General features: G+C 36.9%; 1 protein-coding gene across 3 annotated transcripts in view; it reads left to right on the top strand.

The window, feature by feature from the left end:
* LOC101746106 (G-protein coupled receptor Mth2) overlaps nucleotides 1-21,144 on the top strand; it is a 94,431-nt gene that overhangs the window by 496 nt on the left and 72,791 nt on the right. The gene's annotated exons all lie outside the window — the stretch shown is intronic.

Below are 21,144 nucleotides of genomic sequence, written 5' to 3'. Positions count from 1 at the left end.
TTTCTTGGTGTTTCGATAGCTTTCTTAACGATAACCATTTTTGATTCTATAATTTGTATTTTATGTTTACAAATTTTTGCATTAAAATTTAAATATCCAATACTAAAACGATAATACGAATATAGCTTTTTGTAAGTTTAATTTTGATTTAATTTTATAAGTATTCAAAGGACAGAAATTTCAAATTCAATCCCTATTTTAATACGATTTCCTGAATAAATTTTAATAATTTATTTTAATATTACATAAGATATTAAAACGTCACTTTAGTAAATAGGTTCGATTTGAGAAATTTATTTAGGTATTGAATTGCCTATTTTAATGGATAATGTTTGAAAACTGGGACGCCGCTAATACATACCTATAGAAATTACATTATTTTATTACTATCGAAATCTGAAAGCATACAGCCCATCTGATGGTTATTGGGATGGCCGACCTGGAACTAATTTGTGTTAGGATCGGTCGCGACAAAGGCTATTGACCTAACTGCCTATTATAAATGAAAACGTACCGTGATTGTACCCGTTAGGAACATCACAGAACAAATCAATTAAACAACAACCACGAGGAATCATCGCTTGATATATTTTACTGCTTTAATTGAATTAAATTGGTCCGGACGATCTCACAACTCACTCGGCGCTAAGTGGTTAACGAAATCCATAGTTATGATAAGTTGAATGTCACACGTTACGTATGTCACGCGATGTCGCGTTCAGTAGTAGGCAGTTTGGCTGTATACATTATTTGGCTAACGTCCATGAGTGACCACTTATCGTCTGGTGTGCCGTACGATCGTCTGCCTTCAATCCCAATAAAAAACATAGTACCCGTTGAATAAATAAAGACGATTTTTTATTGTAAATCCTTAGTAGCTTTTTTGTAGCAAATAAATCTTGACGGTAACAAATTAATTCAATACATAAAAATAAATACGGTTATGTCCCTCTGCGGGTATTAAAAGCATTTTTTTGACGTAATGATATAACAAATTGATTTCTGTTTAAATTAAATACGTACAAAGCTACGTATAAATCCATAACAATATTTGCCATGTCAATTAGTGAACGCACAAAAACCAAATACGGATTAAACTGGTTTGTGTCATTGAAAATCTCAAATAAACTGTGTATAATTTTCAATTAGTTTAGGAGACCTTTTAGACTTACAATGCCCTACGCGTTCAATATAATAATGCGTTTAGGATGATGTTGTCACTGCCGCGCTTTTGTAGTGCATCCACAATGTTTGCGACATCTCACACCGATGACTTCTTTGCAATAATGCGGAAAAGAAGTGCATCTTTATTGCGTCGAGTTCGTGACAGTGGCAACAGTCTTTTGAGAATCATATCGAGCAAGATCGAGGGACTGCTGATCAATAGCCTTTGCAGTAGGCACTTGGAAGGAGAAAAAAATAAAATAAAAAATGTAATGGTTTAAAATGTATATATATAATGAGAGTTATGTGTTAGATTTTTTAAGTCACTAACATAGATATAAGTAATTACTACTAACAAAATGTTATGGTTTTAAAAAACAAAACTGAAATAAAGAATTAATAATAATAATAATAATAACAGATGTCTTTATCATATGAACTTGTTGTTGTCTGAAATAAAATAAATCATTCATTCATTTAGAGAAAATGGGTGAACGAGCTCCATTTTTACCTGATGATAAACGGTTACGAGAGCTAAAAGTAAAAATAAGTTGAGTAATGTTTGCGATTTTAGATCAGGTAACGCGAGTTTCATGCTCAATCAAATGCTACCTGTAAAGATACCACCAACATACTATGTATCTATCTATCTATCTATTTTTACTGGTGGTAGGATCTCTTGTGAGTCCGCGCGGGTAGGCACCACCGCCCTGTCTATTTCTGCCGTGAAGCAGTAATGCGTTTCGGTTTGAAGGGTGGGGCAGCTGTTGTGACTATACTTGAGACCTTAGGACTTATATCTCAAGGTGGGTGGCGCTTTTACGTTGTAGATGTCTATGGGCTCCAGTAACCACTTAACACCAGGTAGGCTGTGAGCTCGTCCGCACATCTAAGAAATAAAAAATAGAAACTATCAGGAAGTAGCATAGTAAGCGGATTGTGCTACTGTTTAAAGACGATAAGGAAGTTTTAGTCAAAGCCATTATAACCTTTAAACTACTGAAATTCCGATTAAACGAACACTATATAACATAATTGAAACATACATCAATTTTAATTCGGTGCTATCGGCTGTAATAATTTTCACTAACAACTGATATGGAAACAGATGGCCACATACGCTACGAATGATATGTCCATTTTATTGATGTGAGTAGGCAAAAAAACACTCCTATTGTAATATCTAAGAGGCTGCGAAAAGGATATGAAAATAATTTAATCGAATTCATTCGCCAAGCATTCCGGCTCGAAGGATGCAATTTTAGATGTACAAAACGATTAAAACTGCCCTCGTGTCTGAAGATGAGTAGTGACATTTACATTGGAATGCCGGCTCGGATAAACACTTAATGCTAGACGAACCCTGAATTCGATTGTCATTTAAACTTAAAAAAATGTTTACAATTCGCCATTAACAACTTTTTTATTTCTTAGATTTAAGGTGTTTTTATTCTAGCTGAAATTTGATTTTCTTGACAACAATAGCCTTGATAACAAGCCCCGGTCATCGGCAGAATATTATGAGTATAAGAACTCAGCTACTGAATTTACTACTCAAACCGTCTGCGCCATCAGTTAACAAAAGTATAATCCTTATTTATTAACCATGTCATTAATTCGTATCTAAATTTGCAAATCTCAGGCTATCGCTTATCTTAGGTCAACTGGTGGTGAGAACCATAAAAAGTGCAAAAAATGTTACTAAAACGACCTCGACTCGACTGAGGATCGACATCGAGTGACATTATTTACAGTTTTCCCTAAAAAATTTAGTAGAGTCAAGGAAGTTTCGAGGTCTCTTTTTTTATCCCTGCCTATGTTGATAGCCTTGGGTGGCTACTTCAGCTTTACCCTAGCGTGTAGGTGAGCTCTCGGGGCTCAAACCGGAAGTGTTGCTAACACTGGTCATAGCAAGAGCAGTGCTTCGCAGAATCTACCACCGAATCGGAAACGCGACCCACTGAGAAGAACCGGCGAGAAACTGAATGGGCAAGATCTCAGAATATGGGTAACAGATATACATACTTAACTGCACATGTTCTCGCCATATGCGTTCACAAAAACAAAACTAACAAGAACTTCATTGCTTTTTTTTTACGTTTTGCATTAAAAAAAAAAATGTTTTTTTATGTTTTAATTGGTGAAATACTGTTTATTTTTGTATAATTTCTCTACTGTATGGTACACTTTCACGGGCCACATTTAATTTCGAATTCTACTAGATAAATTCAGGGAAATTACATTGTAATTTTTTACTTTCGGACCGCTGGGGAATCCATTTACGGATACCCGGTCGAGGGGGGTAAGAGACCGGGTTATGTCGGACTCCGGCGCCTCCAGAGAAGAACAATAATGAGACTTCGATCTTTAATACTAACTTTCGTTTCGGACTCGAGCCTAAGACAAATTTTCAAGGATTGAAGTGCTTTATACGCTCAACCAATTGCAGAATAGCCGTGGGTACGTAGTTCACCAAATAATTTACCAAAAATAAACTTTAAAAGTACAGTATCACGTGTATAGCGCGTACAGAATAAACCGAATTACAATTTTGGTTTTCTTTTTCTTCATTCGAACATCACTCACGCAAAAACTATTAGATCAAATGGACATATAAATTATATAATACTTCAAAACTGGTCTACATCACACACATTATATAAGGACAACAATGGTAGACGATATTATGCCATCTGATTATTTTATTGATAACACAGGAGCATAGGTTTGTCGACTGTGCATAGAGATTTGTTTACTCCTGCAGTATTATTGTTTTTTCTACCTTTTCGCTGGTAGCTTATAGGAGTATTCCAACTGGCTGGTAGGTGAGCTCACGGGTTCATTCTCAGAGAATTGCTAACAAGAACTGTGCTTGGCTGAATCCACTATCGGATCGGAATCGCGACCCACTAAGAAGATCCGGCGAGAAACTCATTGTATGTTCATGATTAAAGGTATATTTATCTGTATTTGTAGGTATTTAAAGGACAGGAACATAAACCTTGTTCGCCGACAGGTCACTACACCGTGACAATAGTTCTTTAACTAACTAGGATTAATAATTGCACTACTTTTTTGGAGAGTCGTGGAAAAATACAAAGTGACGCCCTAGTGATGACCGCAGTCCAAATTTTTTATCAGTATCACCTACTTTCAAATGACAACGGTTAACAAAGTTTTATAAATAAGAAAAAACATAAAACCTATTATAATAATTATAATAAGCCTTTTTATTTCTGGTTTTACAATCTTAGGTGGATTATAATATTACATTGAACACAAAAAATGATTTATGTTAGAAAATTTGCTTAAATTATGTTAGTAATATAAGTAAGTGTATCAAAATAATTAAAAATTAACAAGAAATCCCGGTTTGGGTACAGGCCTCTTCCAAAGAATCCCACTTTTGTCTATCTTAAGCTATGAAGTGTCAGTTTATGCTAGCCGATCTTTTCAAATCATCTTACCAGCGGGCTAAGGGTCTCCCCTTCTCTCTCTTGTGTAGTCGTCAACAAAACCTATTATCGAAATATATATGAACCTTCAGCGTTAATGGTAGAAAGTGGCTTGGCTGTGTGTCCAATGTCCAAGTTGTTATCCAATTTCCAGTAGGTAAGCTCCGAATACCTATACGCACCATCGTGGGCGAATTTGGCGGGAACGCGAGGAGTGGAGTTGTGCGATTTGTTTTATTTTGTCTATTTAATGTTTCTTCGGGTTTAAATGTGTAATAACGGTAGTTTATTAACTATTTAATATCTGTGAAAGTGCACAAATGTGGTAAAATGAAACAAAGTCACTCGACGTAACTTCTCGGAATCCTTCAAAAAGCCTACTGGAAAAATTTCAGTAAATGACCACCATTTTACTGAGATTATATTTCATCCCTTATCATTTCATTTCATTCCAGTTGATTAATGTCTCAAATTAATCATCATCAATAATGAAATGAATCATTTCATTTCACTCCATATTATTATCATTTTTCATAAAAATAAGAATATAAATTAAAATAAGACATGACTTAAAGGTTTTAGTTACCAGGTCATAAAATCCCTTAAAAAAGCACCATCGTGACACACATTCACAAGAATGACAAGCCTACGTATAAACATTAGATCGAATTACGATCTAATAGGTCTAGTCGGGGAGGGGTCGCTCGGTCGTAGAGATAAATCTGTTTGTCGTCCAAATAACACGAGATTACAGTGATCACGCTGAATAACAAACACTTTGTCTGCTTGGGTGTATTCTGTTTTACGACGTGAATTGACTAATATTTTTGGATATTATTTTACCTAATGTTTGCATACCATCTCATATCTCAATTTGGGCAACAAGTTCGCATTAGATGGAACCACTTTTGGTGGCTAAGAAATGGTATATGATAGAGGAGTATGGAAGAAGATAACATGTAGCGCCGACCCCACGTGCCTGGGAGAAGGGCAGGTGAATGATGAGAAAGAAGCTGGATTCAGCGAAGGAAGACCGGTTCTTTTTTATTATTGCTTAGATGGGTGGACGAGTTCACTACTCATCTGGTGTGAAGTGGGTACCGGAGCTCGTAGACATCTACAACGTAAATGCCGTCATCTACGAGAACCAGGCGATAGTCATGCCACTTTTACATTAACATTATTTCCGTTATCATCATCCTACCTATACTCATAATACCATCCAATAATATCATATACATATGTCAGTGTATTTATCCAATCAATTAACCCAGTACTAAAATCACCCCTGTTAAGTAGGGAGCTAAGTCCGGGCAGGGGGGGCTACCCGTGGCCCATTTTATGCCACATCCACGACCAGACGACGGTTTAAAAATATAAATACAAAAACATGTCGGCATAAAAAGTGCGGGAAAAACACTGGGAAAACTTATACAATAGACATCAATAAATGAAACAACATTTATAAATAGAGTGTTACGAATGTTGAAAATGAAACATAACAAAAACATCGGAGTGATAAAAAATGGCGTTATAAATTAGGTACATATTAGATCTTAATTACGGAACAACTTGAACAATAAACTGTGAGAAATAACATAATTGTATCATACGAAACTAAAATACAATTTGCATCGTACTCACTACATATGTTTCGTATACAAATAAATTTACAAGAATAATGATATCAATATGTGAGAACCTTTATATTCAATGGTGGCGCAGATATGTAGATACTTGCCGGCTCAACAAACACGAGATATAACATCTTTAGAATTGAATTGGCTTGAAATTAGTTAGTGTAGTATATAGGTATTTAAAATGTTTTGTATTGTAACAGTTTAACAGTCTCCTTTAGTCCAGAAAAGGATAAAGGTAGGTACCTACTTTTTTGTCTCTTTTGAATCAAGCGCATACCATAAAGTATTAAAATCGAAAAGCTAAAATGATTACAACCTTTTTATTACATTTTTGGCGTTTACCAAAAAAAAAACAAGAATTTTGGATTAGGCCACTTCAATTCTAAACGTGCGATATCATATTAAATTAATACGTAAAGCAAAAATTTGTATCCCTTTTTACGAAAATCGCGCGGACGGAGGAGTATGAAATTTTCCACACTTATAGAGAATATAGAGAAGAAGTGCACAATGCTAATTTTTTTTTAAAATAATGCATAAAAGATACATTAAATCAATAAAGAAAACATTACATACACTACATACCATGTGTTTGACGCACACACGCATGCATACTATTTATTGTCAAACTTTTGTTGTAGACGTCTGTGGTCAAATTAAGAATAGATTAAATATTGTTCGTCTTTATTAATTTTTTTTTATAGAGTAGCCTTGGCGAAATTTGTGATTATAGAAGTATAAAATACAATTATAACAGTGAACAAACTTACAAATCCAATTAATTATAGTCGAATTTCGACTACTGCGGGACCACTAGTAATATTAAAAAATGTAACACAACAAATCGACGGAGATCAAATCTTATTGAAATGTTAATTCATAATTGGGTTCCAACGAGTAGGCCTTGAGTTTTAAATGAAAAAAAAGCGCTCAATCACGATGAACGGAACGTTGCCTTTTTATTGATCAGATTGAAGACAATCACAGAGAATTTTTTTAATGTGTAACCTTCTAAATGAGGATTTACGTTTTTCCTTACAAAGTCCTTGTCCTACTGGTATAGCCACGTTCTTTGATGTCGCTTTAAAGATGATTTTAGACATAACAATGTTGCTACACCGACTTTGAGACATGACAATAAATTTATATTGGTACTAGCTGTACCCGTCCGCTTCGCTGGGCATTTAAAATTAACATTTCTCAGCCTCACAAAGATTCTCATCATTAACGCTCCGGCAACTGGTGTAGGGAGTCCAACACTCATATAAATATTATCCTATCCATTAATTAAATGTATTTTCTACATGGATACCAAGTTTCAAGTCAATCGGATGAATGGTTCAGTAGTTATAACGGAACATCCGTAAAAACCACTGTAGATTTATATATTAGTATACTCGTAGATCTATATATTAATACGTAAAGCAAAAACTTTGTATCCCTTTTTCCGAAAATTGCGCGGACGGAGCAGTATGAAATTTTTCACACTTATAGAGAATATAGAGAAGAAGTGCACAATGCTAATATTTTTTCAAAATAAGGCATAAAAGATACATTAAATCAATAAAGAAAACATTACACACACTACATACCATGTATTTGACGCACACACGCATGCATACTATTTATTGTCAAACTTTTGTTCTTGACGTCTGTGGTCAAATTGAGAATAGATTAAATATTGTTTGTCTTTATTAAGTATTTTTTAAAGTGTAGTCTTGGCGAAATTTGTGATTATATAAGTATAAAATACAATCATAATAGTGTACAAACTTAAAATTCCAGTTAAATATAGTCGAATTTCGACTACTGCGGGACCTCTAGTTATACTAAATATGTCAGCTTTATAGATTTCCGGTTTTCATTATTGTTAATTACCGATGTTATTCATTTGTCTTTGGAAGTCGTTCGTGGGAACGTTCATGGTATATAGTAACAAATATTGGCACTTGCCTTCAGGATTTGAGCCCTTGCAGTCACACACACATCTGAGTATTTTATCCACCAAGCCAAAGTCACAGACTGACGGTATTGATTATTCCAAATTTTACAAGCCGCCATTTTAATCGACAAGATAATTCTGATACTTTCAGAACAGGAATAATGCTTAATAAAAAAAAAAAAAACTTCTAGGTCACGTCAAGACAAATCTTAAGTATTAAAATGATAATTTTATAATCGAAAGTAAACTCCAGCCATACAGTTAAGCAAAATTACTTATGAACTTTATTGGGTGTTTTGTTTGATGAGTACCACATACCTGCTCAGGACCTTAGTAAATTACCTTGTTAAGTAGAATAAGTCTTCTTCAATTTATTGTTCATTACGTAGACGGGTCAACGAGCCCAGGGCCCCTGGTGTTAAATGGAATTGGTTTCCGAAGGTCATAGGCATTAATTATAACAATAATTGTAATTATAACAATAAATATTAACAATAACTGTCGCCATCCACCTTGAGATAGGTATGATGCTTAAGTCTCAAATCTTATAGTACTACGGCTGCCTTTCACCTTACAAAACGGATTACTACTTGGCGACAGGAACCTACGCCCTGCTACCTGTAGGTAAGTAGGGGAAGCTGTTGCCATTAAAAACGCTATCATTGGGTTTTTTGAATCAGTGACGCATAGTACAGGAATGATCCAAATGAAAATTCCTTGGTAGTCCTGGATTGCATAATTTTTTGTCTTCCTCTAACATAATATTTCCACTTAAAGCTGTCAGGACTATCAGCCAAAGTAAGTTAATTTCCACTGGTTCAAAAAAAAATTTTTTTTTCTTGCTTAGATGTGTGGACGAGCTCACAGCCTACCTGGTGTTAAGTGGTCACTGGAGCCCATAGACAACTACAACTTAAATGCGCCACTCACCTTGAGATATAAGTTCTAAGGTCTCAGTATAGTTACAACGGCTGCCTCACATTTCAAACCGAAACGCATTACTGCTTCGCGGCAGAAATTGGCAGGGTGGCGGTACCTACTCGCGCGGACTCACAATAGGTCCTACCACCAGTAATAATATTCTGCATGAGCAATACTTTTAGAAGAATACGGATAAGTATGGTTAAGTAATAATTGAAATTGAATAGGATCAGGACTGCGGATGGACAATAAAAATATTATAAATATAATAATATATACATAGTTCGTCAACATGTCAAAAAGTGGTCGCGGTATTGATGCGTCTCACTCGTTAATCACTGAACTAGGCTAATAATTTTATACGGTAAATAATAAAAAATATAATATAAAGTATAATTACTGAATTACTCTACTCGATTAGCGCGCAAACCCATTCAGTGCAAAGAATCTGTTTTGTACTCTTAAAATATTATTTCGACAAATTTGCCCAGATCGTCGTCGCAGGCGCATGTTAAGATTCGTACTGAAATCTCAAATTTAATTAAATACGCCTGCTAGCGGATAGTTTGCTAATGTAGCACTTATTAATATGAACTTCAGTGTGCTTAGTGCGAGTTTTTTAACGTTCTAGATAGGGTAAAGTCAATTCAAATTTGTATGGAGTGGGAATGTTTGCGTACGTTTGCCGCTAAGGGCGCTGTTCCAACTGCATAGAGTTAACTTTTACGCTATCGTGAACGTTAAAAAACTCGCACTAAGCACACAGGCCCCAGGATTGCACATGACGATATTATAACCGGAAAATGATCTCTAATAGTCAGTTGATACTAATAGCTTGTAATAAAATCTAATATTTTCGTGGGTGTGATTTTTTTTTTTATATTGCCTTTGTAGGCAGACGAGCATACGGCCCACCTGATGGTGAGTGGTTACCGTCGCCCATGGATTTCAGCAATGCCAGGGGTAGAGCCAAGCCGCTGCCTAAATTAATGTCACTATACTCGTAGCTGCTCTTCGACTAGACTGCCTCTATTTGAAGATCATTAACAGTGTGTTTTATTTATATCCTTTTGTTTTTCAGCTTTATTTATATGAGACACGGGTAGATACTTGGACCGACCGTGTTTATGGGTAATATAAAAAATTTGTTATAAACCTTTTTAGTTTAACGTTTAAGAGTTAAACTAAAAAAGTTTAACCGAACCCTTAAACCGAACTAAAAACTAGTATTTTGTTTATTTATATTTTCAGACTAGTCAGGATTTTAGATCGAAGTTATATTGTAATGTTATAGAACATTGATGCGTCTACTTATGTAGAGTACTGTACTTATGTACTCTACTACTCCGCTCGGGTCTTTAACAAAACTTTCAACGATATTTGACGTTGTTTTATTTTTTTTAATGAAAGAACACTTATTGCGGCATAACTATAATAGTAAGACAGATGCTGTCGCGACACTTTTCTCAAAATAATAATGTGTTCTACAAAGTCGTAGTACATTATTTTATTCTATCATCAACAGTTTTCGCAGGGCACGCGATGTAAAGAATATTTTACGTAATTTTTTTTTCATCTTGGGTTTGGACATTATTGGAGTTTTAGTAAGGATCCCTAATTTTTCTCAAAAAGATTATAGCCTATGTCACTCGAGAACAGTGTAGCTTCCAAGCAGCGAAAGAATTTTTCAAATCGGTTCATTAGTTTCAGAGACAATTCAATACAAACAAACAAATAAATATTTCCTCTTTATAATATTAGTATAGATAATTATATAAGTTCCCTAATATTATTCGGTGAAATCCCATTACAAAAAAAAATATGTTACTTATTATATAGAATTATAATAATTATATCTTGAAGTCGGTAAAATTGGCGTTTAAAGATTTGGTTATACACAAACATATCAAAACAATAAAAGCTTTTTTTTTAAATAAATACAATCTCAATAAAATGGTTTTCAATAATTTTGCAAAAGCATTGGGTTTTTTTTAAATAAATAAAGTACATATATAACAAATTTCTGTGAAACTCTAATTGCTTCGTCAACATTGTTCGCATTCATATATTGAACACATTCAAATCATCTGTACGTCAGAGTCATTATCAATTGATTGTCCTTCATTGATATGTGTTCACTGTGTACTTAGGCCAGGCGCCGAGTTCGGATTCGTTTTTACATAATAAAAACCGAGGCAAACGAGGGCATAAACATAAGCTCTATTGCATACAACCTTTAACTAGAAATTACGAATTCTTCTGGAGAATGATCTAGAATATTTGTGTGAACAAGTAACAACAAAAAGCTAAGAACATTCAGTATTCATAAAAAAAATATTGCCCTTGTAGGCAGACAAGCCTACGGTCCACCTGATGGTGAGTGGTTACCGTCGCCCATGGACGTCAAAGCCAGGGGCAGAGCCAAGCCGCTGCCCACAGATTAGTAAAATAATAGTCATCAATTTCTATACAAGAGAAGGTCCATTTAATTAGTCTATCACAGCCCTTATCGACAAAACTTCTTGGATCATTACCGTTATTTAATTTGTTGACAATAACCGACCTTGATAGTTTGGGTATCCGAACTAGCAGTACGTAATTACAAGATACGTAAGGTAAGCACTGATTAGATAATATATTACGGATGTGCATTTAATTATTATGATTTAGGCGGTGATTTTATTAGGATGCGTTACAAGAATGTGAAGACGTTAATATTTTGTACTGGAGGAAAAATAATTTATTGCTAGCTATTTATCGACCTCACAAGCATAAGGACGAAATGGTATCTTAAATGTAATATAAATAAAAAAAGATGTGTGGTGTCGTGGGACACCGGACAGGAACGAAGTTCCATATAAAAAAAAAAAAAAGAATTACGAGAAAAAAATCGCGCGGTGAAATATCGCTGTGCGGAAAACAAGGCCTTATTCCACGGACTTTTTCTTACGGTTTTTACAATCACATTTTTTTCAGTTCGGTCGCGCAGCAAAATCCCTATCTCCTCCAAGCCTGCCGTAAGGAACTTCGTTACAATAAACATAAATTTGTGTATTTAAAAGCGTTTTGTAAACCAGATACTAGCAACCCGGCCCGACTTCGCACGTCCGAATAAACCTTGTACCGATAGTAGATTAAAGTAATTAAATATTAATATTTTATATAGGACTCCTTATCTTTATACATGTAGCGTTGTAATTGAATTAAATGTAATTTAAAAACGAAAAGCATGCTACTCCTTCAAAAAGTGTTAATTAAGTTCCCATATTACCTTTATCTCTAGTTCAATTATGAAGAGGTATTTTATTAAAAATGGCATAAAATATATAGGTACAAGAGTTCACTCTTCTTGTTCTTAGAAATGTCGGAGTTTTATACAACGGTACATTGTTTATTTTAATCCGCACTGGTGAAATATTCAACAGATCCTTGCTTAGGGTACCGTCACCATAAAAAGCATCAACCGCCAAAATGGTAAGTTTGTTCAGAGGCTTAAGCTCTGCGTTAATGCATTATTCAGATTATGATAATGAGGAATTGATGTATGGACTAAATTCATCAAGAAATTCAGAAGATTAAAAAAAGACGTAATCTACTTATCTATATATATAAAAATGAATTGCTGTTCGTTAGTCTCGCTAAAACTCGAGAACGGCTGGACCGATTTGGTTAATTTTGGTCTTGAACTATTTGTCGAAGTCCAGAAAAGGTTTAAAATGTAGATAAATATGAAAATTTAATTCCGAGATTAAATAAAAATAACAATTTTGTTTTTCCTTTGATGTGTCCCCCGTCGGACGGATTCCTTTTGTTTGTTTATTTTATACAAAAGTTTAGGTCTTTTATTTATCGATTGAGGCACTACGAAGTCTGCCGGGTCGGCTAGTCTATACTAATATTATAAAGATTAAAGATTTGTTTGTTTGTTTGTTTCGAATAGGCTCCGAAACTACTGGACCGATTTGAACAATTCTTTTTCCATTAGAAGCCGACATTGTCCCTGATGAACATAGGCTACTTTTTTTAAATTTTTTTTATTTTTATTTTTTGGTTTCATATGTGTTTTAATGTTTCCGAAGCGAAGCGAGGGCGGGTCGCTAGTCTACTATAAAATCGGAATCGCGTCCCACCGAGAAGATCCGGCAAGAAATTCGGTGGGTTATGTCTATGGGTTAGGTTGCACGTCGAACTCTTTATCGCATTCAAGGAGAGCATAATAGTGACCTTGTTTGATTACGTCATCAATATTAAAAAGTTGTTAAGCACACAATGCACATGAGTATGACGTATGAGGCAGCATTTGCAACTAGAATTCCTAACCAGTTCCATGACGTCAGTGCAAGCGACTAAAGAGAATGTTGTTTAGCGTCCGAATTTATATAGAGTTATGACGTATAATACTTAAATTTAATGGGTTTTTTTATGGCTTAGGTGGGTGGACTAGCTCACAGCCCATCTGGTGTTAAGTGGTTACCGGAGCGCATTGACATCTACAACGTAAATGCGCCACCCACCTTGAGATATAAGTTCTCTAAGGTCTCAGTATAGTTACAACGGCTGCCCCACCCTTTAAACCGAAACGCATTAATGCTTCACGCCAGAAATAGGCAGGATGGTGGTACCTACCCGTGCGGACTCACAAGAGGTCCTACCACCAGGACAAAAGAGGTCTTACCACCAGGTTTACGATGATTTACGATGATTCTTTTAGATATTTGCAGGCAGGTAGATGGGAAGGTTCGGGATATAGTACTACATAGTCAACTACCTCGATCCTCCATATATTTGTGGTAAAGCAAGCGATTTGGACACCGCGTTCGTATTATTTAGTATATATAAATATGTGTATATGGACAGGCGAAAGGCAATAGCAAGGCCTTTTATTATATTAATTATATATATGTCGGCACACGTCAGGGATGGCTGAGCGGTAGTTTCGTCATCACTCATATTCGATTGAACTCAGTTTAGTCAATAAAACTTTTCAATAATAATTATTGAAACTCATCACACACAACTTTCACAATGACAGGATAAACCGACAGATTCGTTGCACATACCGACAGACCGACTGACTGACTGACTGACTGTTAGAGACTCACTGCTGAGACGGACGGAATTACTGTCTGACACGAATGCCACGACTCTGTCCACGTACCGCCATTTTATACTGTGGCGTTACGGAGTCTACCCTTCATTTTGTGATATTTATCAAAACAACATTTCATCATTTAAAATAATAATCAAAACCACCGTCTTAATATTCCCAAAAGTCGTTATCCACGACAACTAAAAGTCGTTATCCACGACACGGCCATTCTGACACGTCACACGTCCCTGTGTGACGCTCCTGCAAGGAAAACAGCCTTCTGCAATATCTAACAGGTTTCGTCTCGGCCACTCCTGATTCATTCATGATTGAGGATTGGGATTCGTTTCATTACAAACCATAACGTTAGCTTTCAACAAGATCTTTAACAGACTATGTTAACCTGTGTGAGTAGATAACTTAATTACCCAACTATTAGTGATACACTATACAACTGAAAAATTTCATTAATGCTCAATAAGCATTAGAAACCCGAGTTATTACAAAGCAACTCAATCTGAGCAGTATTTCATCAGTATTATGTATCAACCACAAACTATCGTTACAATTACTTCCATCTAGTGAGAGTAACTCATGCCACCTATATCGAGTGACGATAACCCAATTCAAGTGCCACCTCCATCGAGTAGCTCTTGACTACTTATTGCCTCCATCCGGCAAATAAGTGGGACCTTCCATCCAGTACCCACTTCAACCATAAAACACATCGCAATGCCTCTATCCGGCAATAAAACGAACACATCACCTAAATCGAGCGAGGTGTTCAATTACCAGTCATAAATAACACTGAATACTGTTCTTTACTAATCACACAAAATAGGACAACAAAATCCTTACTTTAATCAGTCAGTTGTATCGTGGTCATTTGATCCTACATCTTCTACATCACTAGTGTCAACAAAATCGTATAGAACGCTCCTGGCCTGACTGCTGGCGCAGCTAGTGACATTGCCACCCACATTATCATCAAAACAAATGATAAAACCAATACACATCACTTCACAATATAGAGTCAAGGTCATTAGTAGACCAACACAACAATAGTCACCATTGAGACCCAGGTCTCCGCTGTACCAATTGATGGAGATACTCTCACCTTACTGATCAGTCTCGTCAGTAGCACTACTTAGAGGCAACCTTATGTAATCATAGGTTCTATTACCAGTTAAAGCCATCTGTCTTCATTTCAACAAAATTCAACATCAAATTTTACTAACTTTCCAATGTTCTGGTCTCGTCAAAGTTAATCTCTTACTTTCAGTATCATTTTAAGTAAAAACCTTTAGGGATATGGCACGCGAACTATTAAGAATTCGAAGGGACTCGCCTCTGTTATTCTTATGGTAGAACAATTTAAAAAAGATGTACGGCTTCTAGCACTTCTTGTCAAGAACAGTTCCATGAGCTCATCGCGAGCTTGGTCATCAATAACGCAAGTGTGGGCTTCGAATAAGGACACTAGATTTAAGTGCTTATTTCGTTGAATGCTCAATCTCACTGAACCGATTAAAACAACTATCGGGTAGTACATGACATACAATAGGTAAGCTATAAACCATCGCATAGGATTTGTTCCGTACAGTTTTGAGTCAAAACAACAGAAACCTTTTATGAGAACCATCGTATAAAATTGCTGAATTATGAAGCTACTACTAATAGATTTCTTGACAAGAGAGCATTCGGCACCCTAATCCAAATAAAAATAATACGACTCACCAGATTGTTCTTATTTACCAAAATTGCCCGATATTACGCAGCTACCGGCACGTCGCTCCGCTCGGCCGGTGAATAGTTGACCCATCGAGCGCCGACAGACGGCGCTTGCGTTCCATATCTCGTATTGGCTGCAGCAATCACGTGTTGATTGCGACACGGCCTTCCTGATTGTACACGTCCTCGTGTGATGGTTAACCTACAATCAAAAACATCCACGAGAACACTTGTTCCGCTCGATCACTCCTGACTACACTTTACGACTTATCGGAAAATTTAAAGTCATCAAAGCTTTAAACTGTTTTAATACCATTTTAACCAAATCAAACAATAGGGTATACAAAGTTCACTATTCAGCAGCCAGAGCACGTACCACAGTCGTTCATCAAACTTTAAATTTACTCTGTACAAATCAGGAATAGCTTACAGGAACTCAGATCAAAGAAAACTTCCGAGTAAAAATATCTAACGCCACGGCTCTCCAGCCGACCAGCAATCGCAATTGCCCTCATGATGCGCATCCATAGCGTGGATCGCCCGTGTGCATCACCCGCTGACTACACACGATGGTCTTTACAGACCCCGACCTCCGCCAGAGCCAAACGCGCACCGCGCACCCACGGACTACTTGAGTTGCCTCAAGAGACACCGATTTCTACCGGGCTACGACTACGTAATAGCTACTGGTACGGTCGAACACAATACGGCCGATAGACTATCCTTACTCGAGTTTTCACCACAATTTAAGCTTGCTCTTCATCATCATCATTTACATTAACCTCGACTGGTATGTGTCATGCTGGCATTTTTCTTAGCCTATCATGTGGGTATTTGTAAGTACGTTTTGAATTTAAAGCTTTCAATGTGTAACGGTCACCATCCAATACTTCAACTACTTTAAACGGCCCTTTAAACTTCGTATCTAATTTCGTTTGATTACGCTCTTCGTTTTAATGTGTGGACGAGCTCACAGCCCACCTTGTGTTAAGTGGTTACTGGAACCCATAGACATCCACAGCGTAAACGCACCACACACCTTGAGATAGAAGTTCTAAGGTCTCAGTATAGTTACAACCGCTGCCCCACCCTTCAAACCGAAATACACCACTGCTTCACGGCAGAAATAGGCAGGGTGATGGTACCCATGCGGTCGATGGCACTATACAGAGCACCCGTCTGGTGCCACGTCCTTACCCACGAGAACGTCGCCTCGCTGCGACGCCGGCAGCGCGCGATCGCAGTCAGAGTTATTCAAGGATACCTCACAGTCTCCTACGAGGCGGCGCGCCCTAGCGCAAGTGCAGCCGGAGCGCGGAGGCTCCAATCTCGGCAGTCCGTGCTGGAGGCGTGGTCTCGTCGTTTGGCGGACCCGTCGGCCGGCCTCCGTACCGTCGAGGCGATCTGCCCGGTTCTCGCGGACTGGGTGGGCCACGACCGCGGAAGTCTCACCTCCGGCTACCTGTGCAGACTCACAAGACATTTTACCACCATGCAAACTTCTTACCGCAACAAATCTTACCAGCCACCACGCAAACTACAATTTTACGGGTTCCACCTCTCCTACACGATGTTACTCCCACACTGAGGAAGCCAACCGCGAACACTTGTCAAGCACGCACAAACACGCACTTCACCGGAAAAACCTGCATCCGCCAGCGGAACCCGAACACCGCCGCATCGCCAGACACGAACGCATCGGACGTCTTATCTTACAGGTCACGACGACTTCAGATGTGTCAATTTTTCTTCCCCACGGAAACTTGCTTGCTTTCTTGTTTGCTTGCTTGCTGGAGCCCGAAGTCATCGAACGTGTAGTGTTATTGGTATTGAATCTTGTAGATTCTAAAATTTCAGCGACAATTCACAGTCTCATGTCCTGGTTTACTGCACTAGTGCCATGTAACTCTAGCAGAAGTCAGCCGCTTAAAATAATTCTTGTCGGAATTACCCACTCGTCATGACAGATCCATTATTGCGATCGAAGTTTCACTTGAGATTTGCACTTGCCTTAATTTCTTGCAATAGCTTGTTACGTGTTGTATTTCCGCTAGTAAATGCCATGTGATGAAGTCGACAGTCAAACTGGGCAACATGAGCCAGAACGTAAGATGGGACGATTTCTTCGTGGCTCAGATCTTCCATCGAGGTAACAGAGACGTTATTACACGACTTACGTATGCTGCATTCACGCTCTTGTGGCGTACCACTACTAGTATTCTGATCTGCATCATGTTTTTTTTGCTGTACTTCGAACATGTTCAAACACGTCACGCCAGTGAGAGTAGAGTCCTGATCTCACTTCTGATGTCGGCACACGTCAGGGATGGCTGAGCGGTAGTTTCGTCATCACTCATATTCGATTGAACTCAGTTTAGTCAATAAAACTTTTCAATAATAATTATTGAAACTCATCACACACAACTTTCACAATGACAGGATAAACCGACAGTTTCGTTGCACATACCGACAGACCGACTGACTGACTGACTGACTGACTGTCAGAGACTCACTGCTGAGACGGACGGAATTACTGTCTGACACGAATGCCACGACTCTGTCCACGTACCGCCATTTTATACTGTGGCGTTACGGAGTCTACCCTTCATTTTGTGATATTTATCAAAACAACATTTCATCATTTAAAATAATAATCAAAACCACCGTCTTAATATTCCCAAAAGTCGTTATCCACGACAACTAAAAGTCGTTATCCACGACAACTAAAAGTCGTTATCCACGACATATATATTACTAGCTGACCCGGCAGACTTCGTAGTGCCTCAATCGATAAATAAAAGACCTAAGCTTTTGTGTAAAATCAACTTAAAACATACAAAAGGAATCCGTCCGACGGGGGACAGATAAAAAAAAAACAAAATTGTTATTTTTATTTAACTCCGAAAATTTTCATTAATTTATCTCTGCCTTTTAAACCTTCTCTGGACTTCCAGCCGTTCTCGAGTTTTAGCGAGACTAACGAACAGCAATTCATTTTTATATATATAGATATATAGATAATTTATTAAGACTATTTATTTATTTGATTTAAGTGAAATTTTAGCAACTTTAGACCCATTTAAAGTTTAAAATTTGGAAAAATAATCCTAATAAATAAAACAAAAATCAGCTATTTTAATGAAGTAAATTTAATTGAATTTGAATTAAAAACATCGAACTGTTGATGCTGATGTCAAATAAAACGCATCTTTAATTACATAAAGACATGTAAATGTCGCGTATCAAGCGAAATGTCGGTTAATCCAATTAGCCTTTCACCCCTCTATATTGAATGTTTGCACGAATCTGAAAAATACACATACCGACGGTATTCATTCATCAAACTTGTGATTTCTGAGACCTTTCATTGCTGACATTTTATCGGTAATTACACTTCCTTTATATTTTAATAAATATTACACCAACAATAGCATTGCATTACGTACTATCTCTAAATACGTCGTCGTGGCCTAAGAGATAAGACGTCCGGTGCATTCGTGTTGAGCGATGCACCTGTGTTCGAATCCCAGGCGGGTACCAATTTTTCTAATGAATTACGTACTCAACAAATATTCACGATTGACTTCCACGGTGAAGGAATAACATCGTGTAATAAAAGTGAAACCCGCAAAATTATAATTTGCGTAATTACTGGTGGTAGGACCTCTTGCGAGTCCGCGCGGGTAGGTACCACCGCCCTGCCCATTTCTGCCGTGAAGCAGTAATGCGTTTCGGTTTGTAGGGTGGGGCACCCGTTGTAAAAAAAAAAAACATAAGTAAGTGCCTTCAAGAAATCGAAAGTACTTACGTGGCGAGCTTAAAGTGAGTACACGAGAAGCTTATTTATTTTGAAATGATGTGCAAGCAGTAATAAAAACATATTGTCGAGTATTTTAAATGTTGTCGCATATTATTTTTCTAAAATATTATTGGTGATACAAGTTTTGGAAGCAGCCATTGTAACTATACTGAGATCTTAGAACTTATATCTCAAGGTGGGTGGCGCATTTACGTTGTAGATGTCCATGGGCTCCAGTAACCACTTAACACCAGGTGGGCTGTGAGCTTGTCCACCCATCTATGCAATAAATAAAAAAATACAGTGTATCGATTATTTTATCAATTTCCGTTATAAATGGCAGCTTGTTATGATCGAAGAGCTTGTTGATAAATTGTGCCGCATAATATCATTTGTATTATTATATACAAGAGCGTGTGACCGCGATTGTATCTAGGCTTAAAACAGGGCACTGGATTGTTTAAAAAACATAACAAATAATTAATTGTAGCTCCCAACATGTTTCTAATTTGTTAAAATTAAGCCACCTATTTCTGCCGTGAAGCAGTAATGTGTTTCGGCTTGAAGGGTGGGGCAGTCGTTGTAACTATACTTGAGACCTTAGAACTTATATCTCAAGGTGGATGGCGCATTTACGTTGTAGCTGTCTATAGGCTCCAGTAACCACTTAACATCAGGTGGGCCTTGAGCTAGTTCACCCATCGAAGCAATAAATAAAAAACTGCTCATTATTAGCAGATGTTTTAATTTAAAAACCACAAAGAGTGAGCTTATCGACTATCTTATGACGTCATATGATAGTATACACATCAACAGTTTGAACTATGACCATAACATTTAGGCACAAGCAGTTTTGTTGAAATCGCTCCGGTATTTTTCTTTTTTTTTTGCTTAAATAAACAGATAATTTAAACAAACGGACGCTAAAACAATAAAATTCGACCGAACGATACCCTCATTACGTATGAGGTGACCTTTTCACCCCAAGCATGACTAGATATACTAGTGATCCCGCAGTAGTCGAAATTCGACTATAATTGATTGGAATTGTAAGTTTGTACACTATTATGATTGTGTTTTGTACTTCTATAATCACAAATTTCGCTAAGGCTACACTATAAAAAAATATTAATAAAGACAAACAATATTTAATCTATTCTCAATTTGACCACAGACGTCAAGAACAAAAGTTTGACAATAAATAAATAGTATGCATGCGTGTGTGCGTCAAATACATGGTATGTAGTGTGTGTAATGTTTTTTTTATTGATTTAATGTATTTTTAGGCATAATTATAAGAATGTTATAACATTGTGCACTCCTGCTCTATATTCTCTATAAGTGTGGGAAATTTCATACTTCTCCGTCCGCGCAATTTTGGTAAAAAGGGATACAAACTTTTT

Source organism: Bombyx mori, chromosome 8 (genome assembly GCF_030269925.1).
Source record: "Bombyx mori chromosome 8, ASM3026992v2".
Lineage (NCBI taxonomy): Eukaryota > Metazoa > Arthropoda > Insecta > Lepidoptera > Bombycidae > Bombyx > Bombyx mori.
This window is presented reverse-complemented; position numbering and strand designations above follow the sequence as displayed.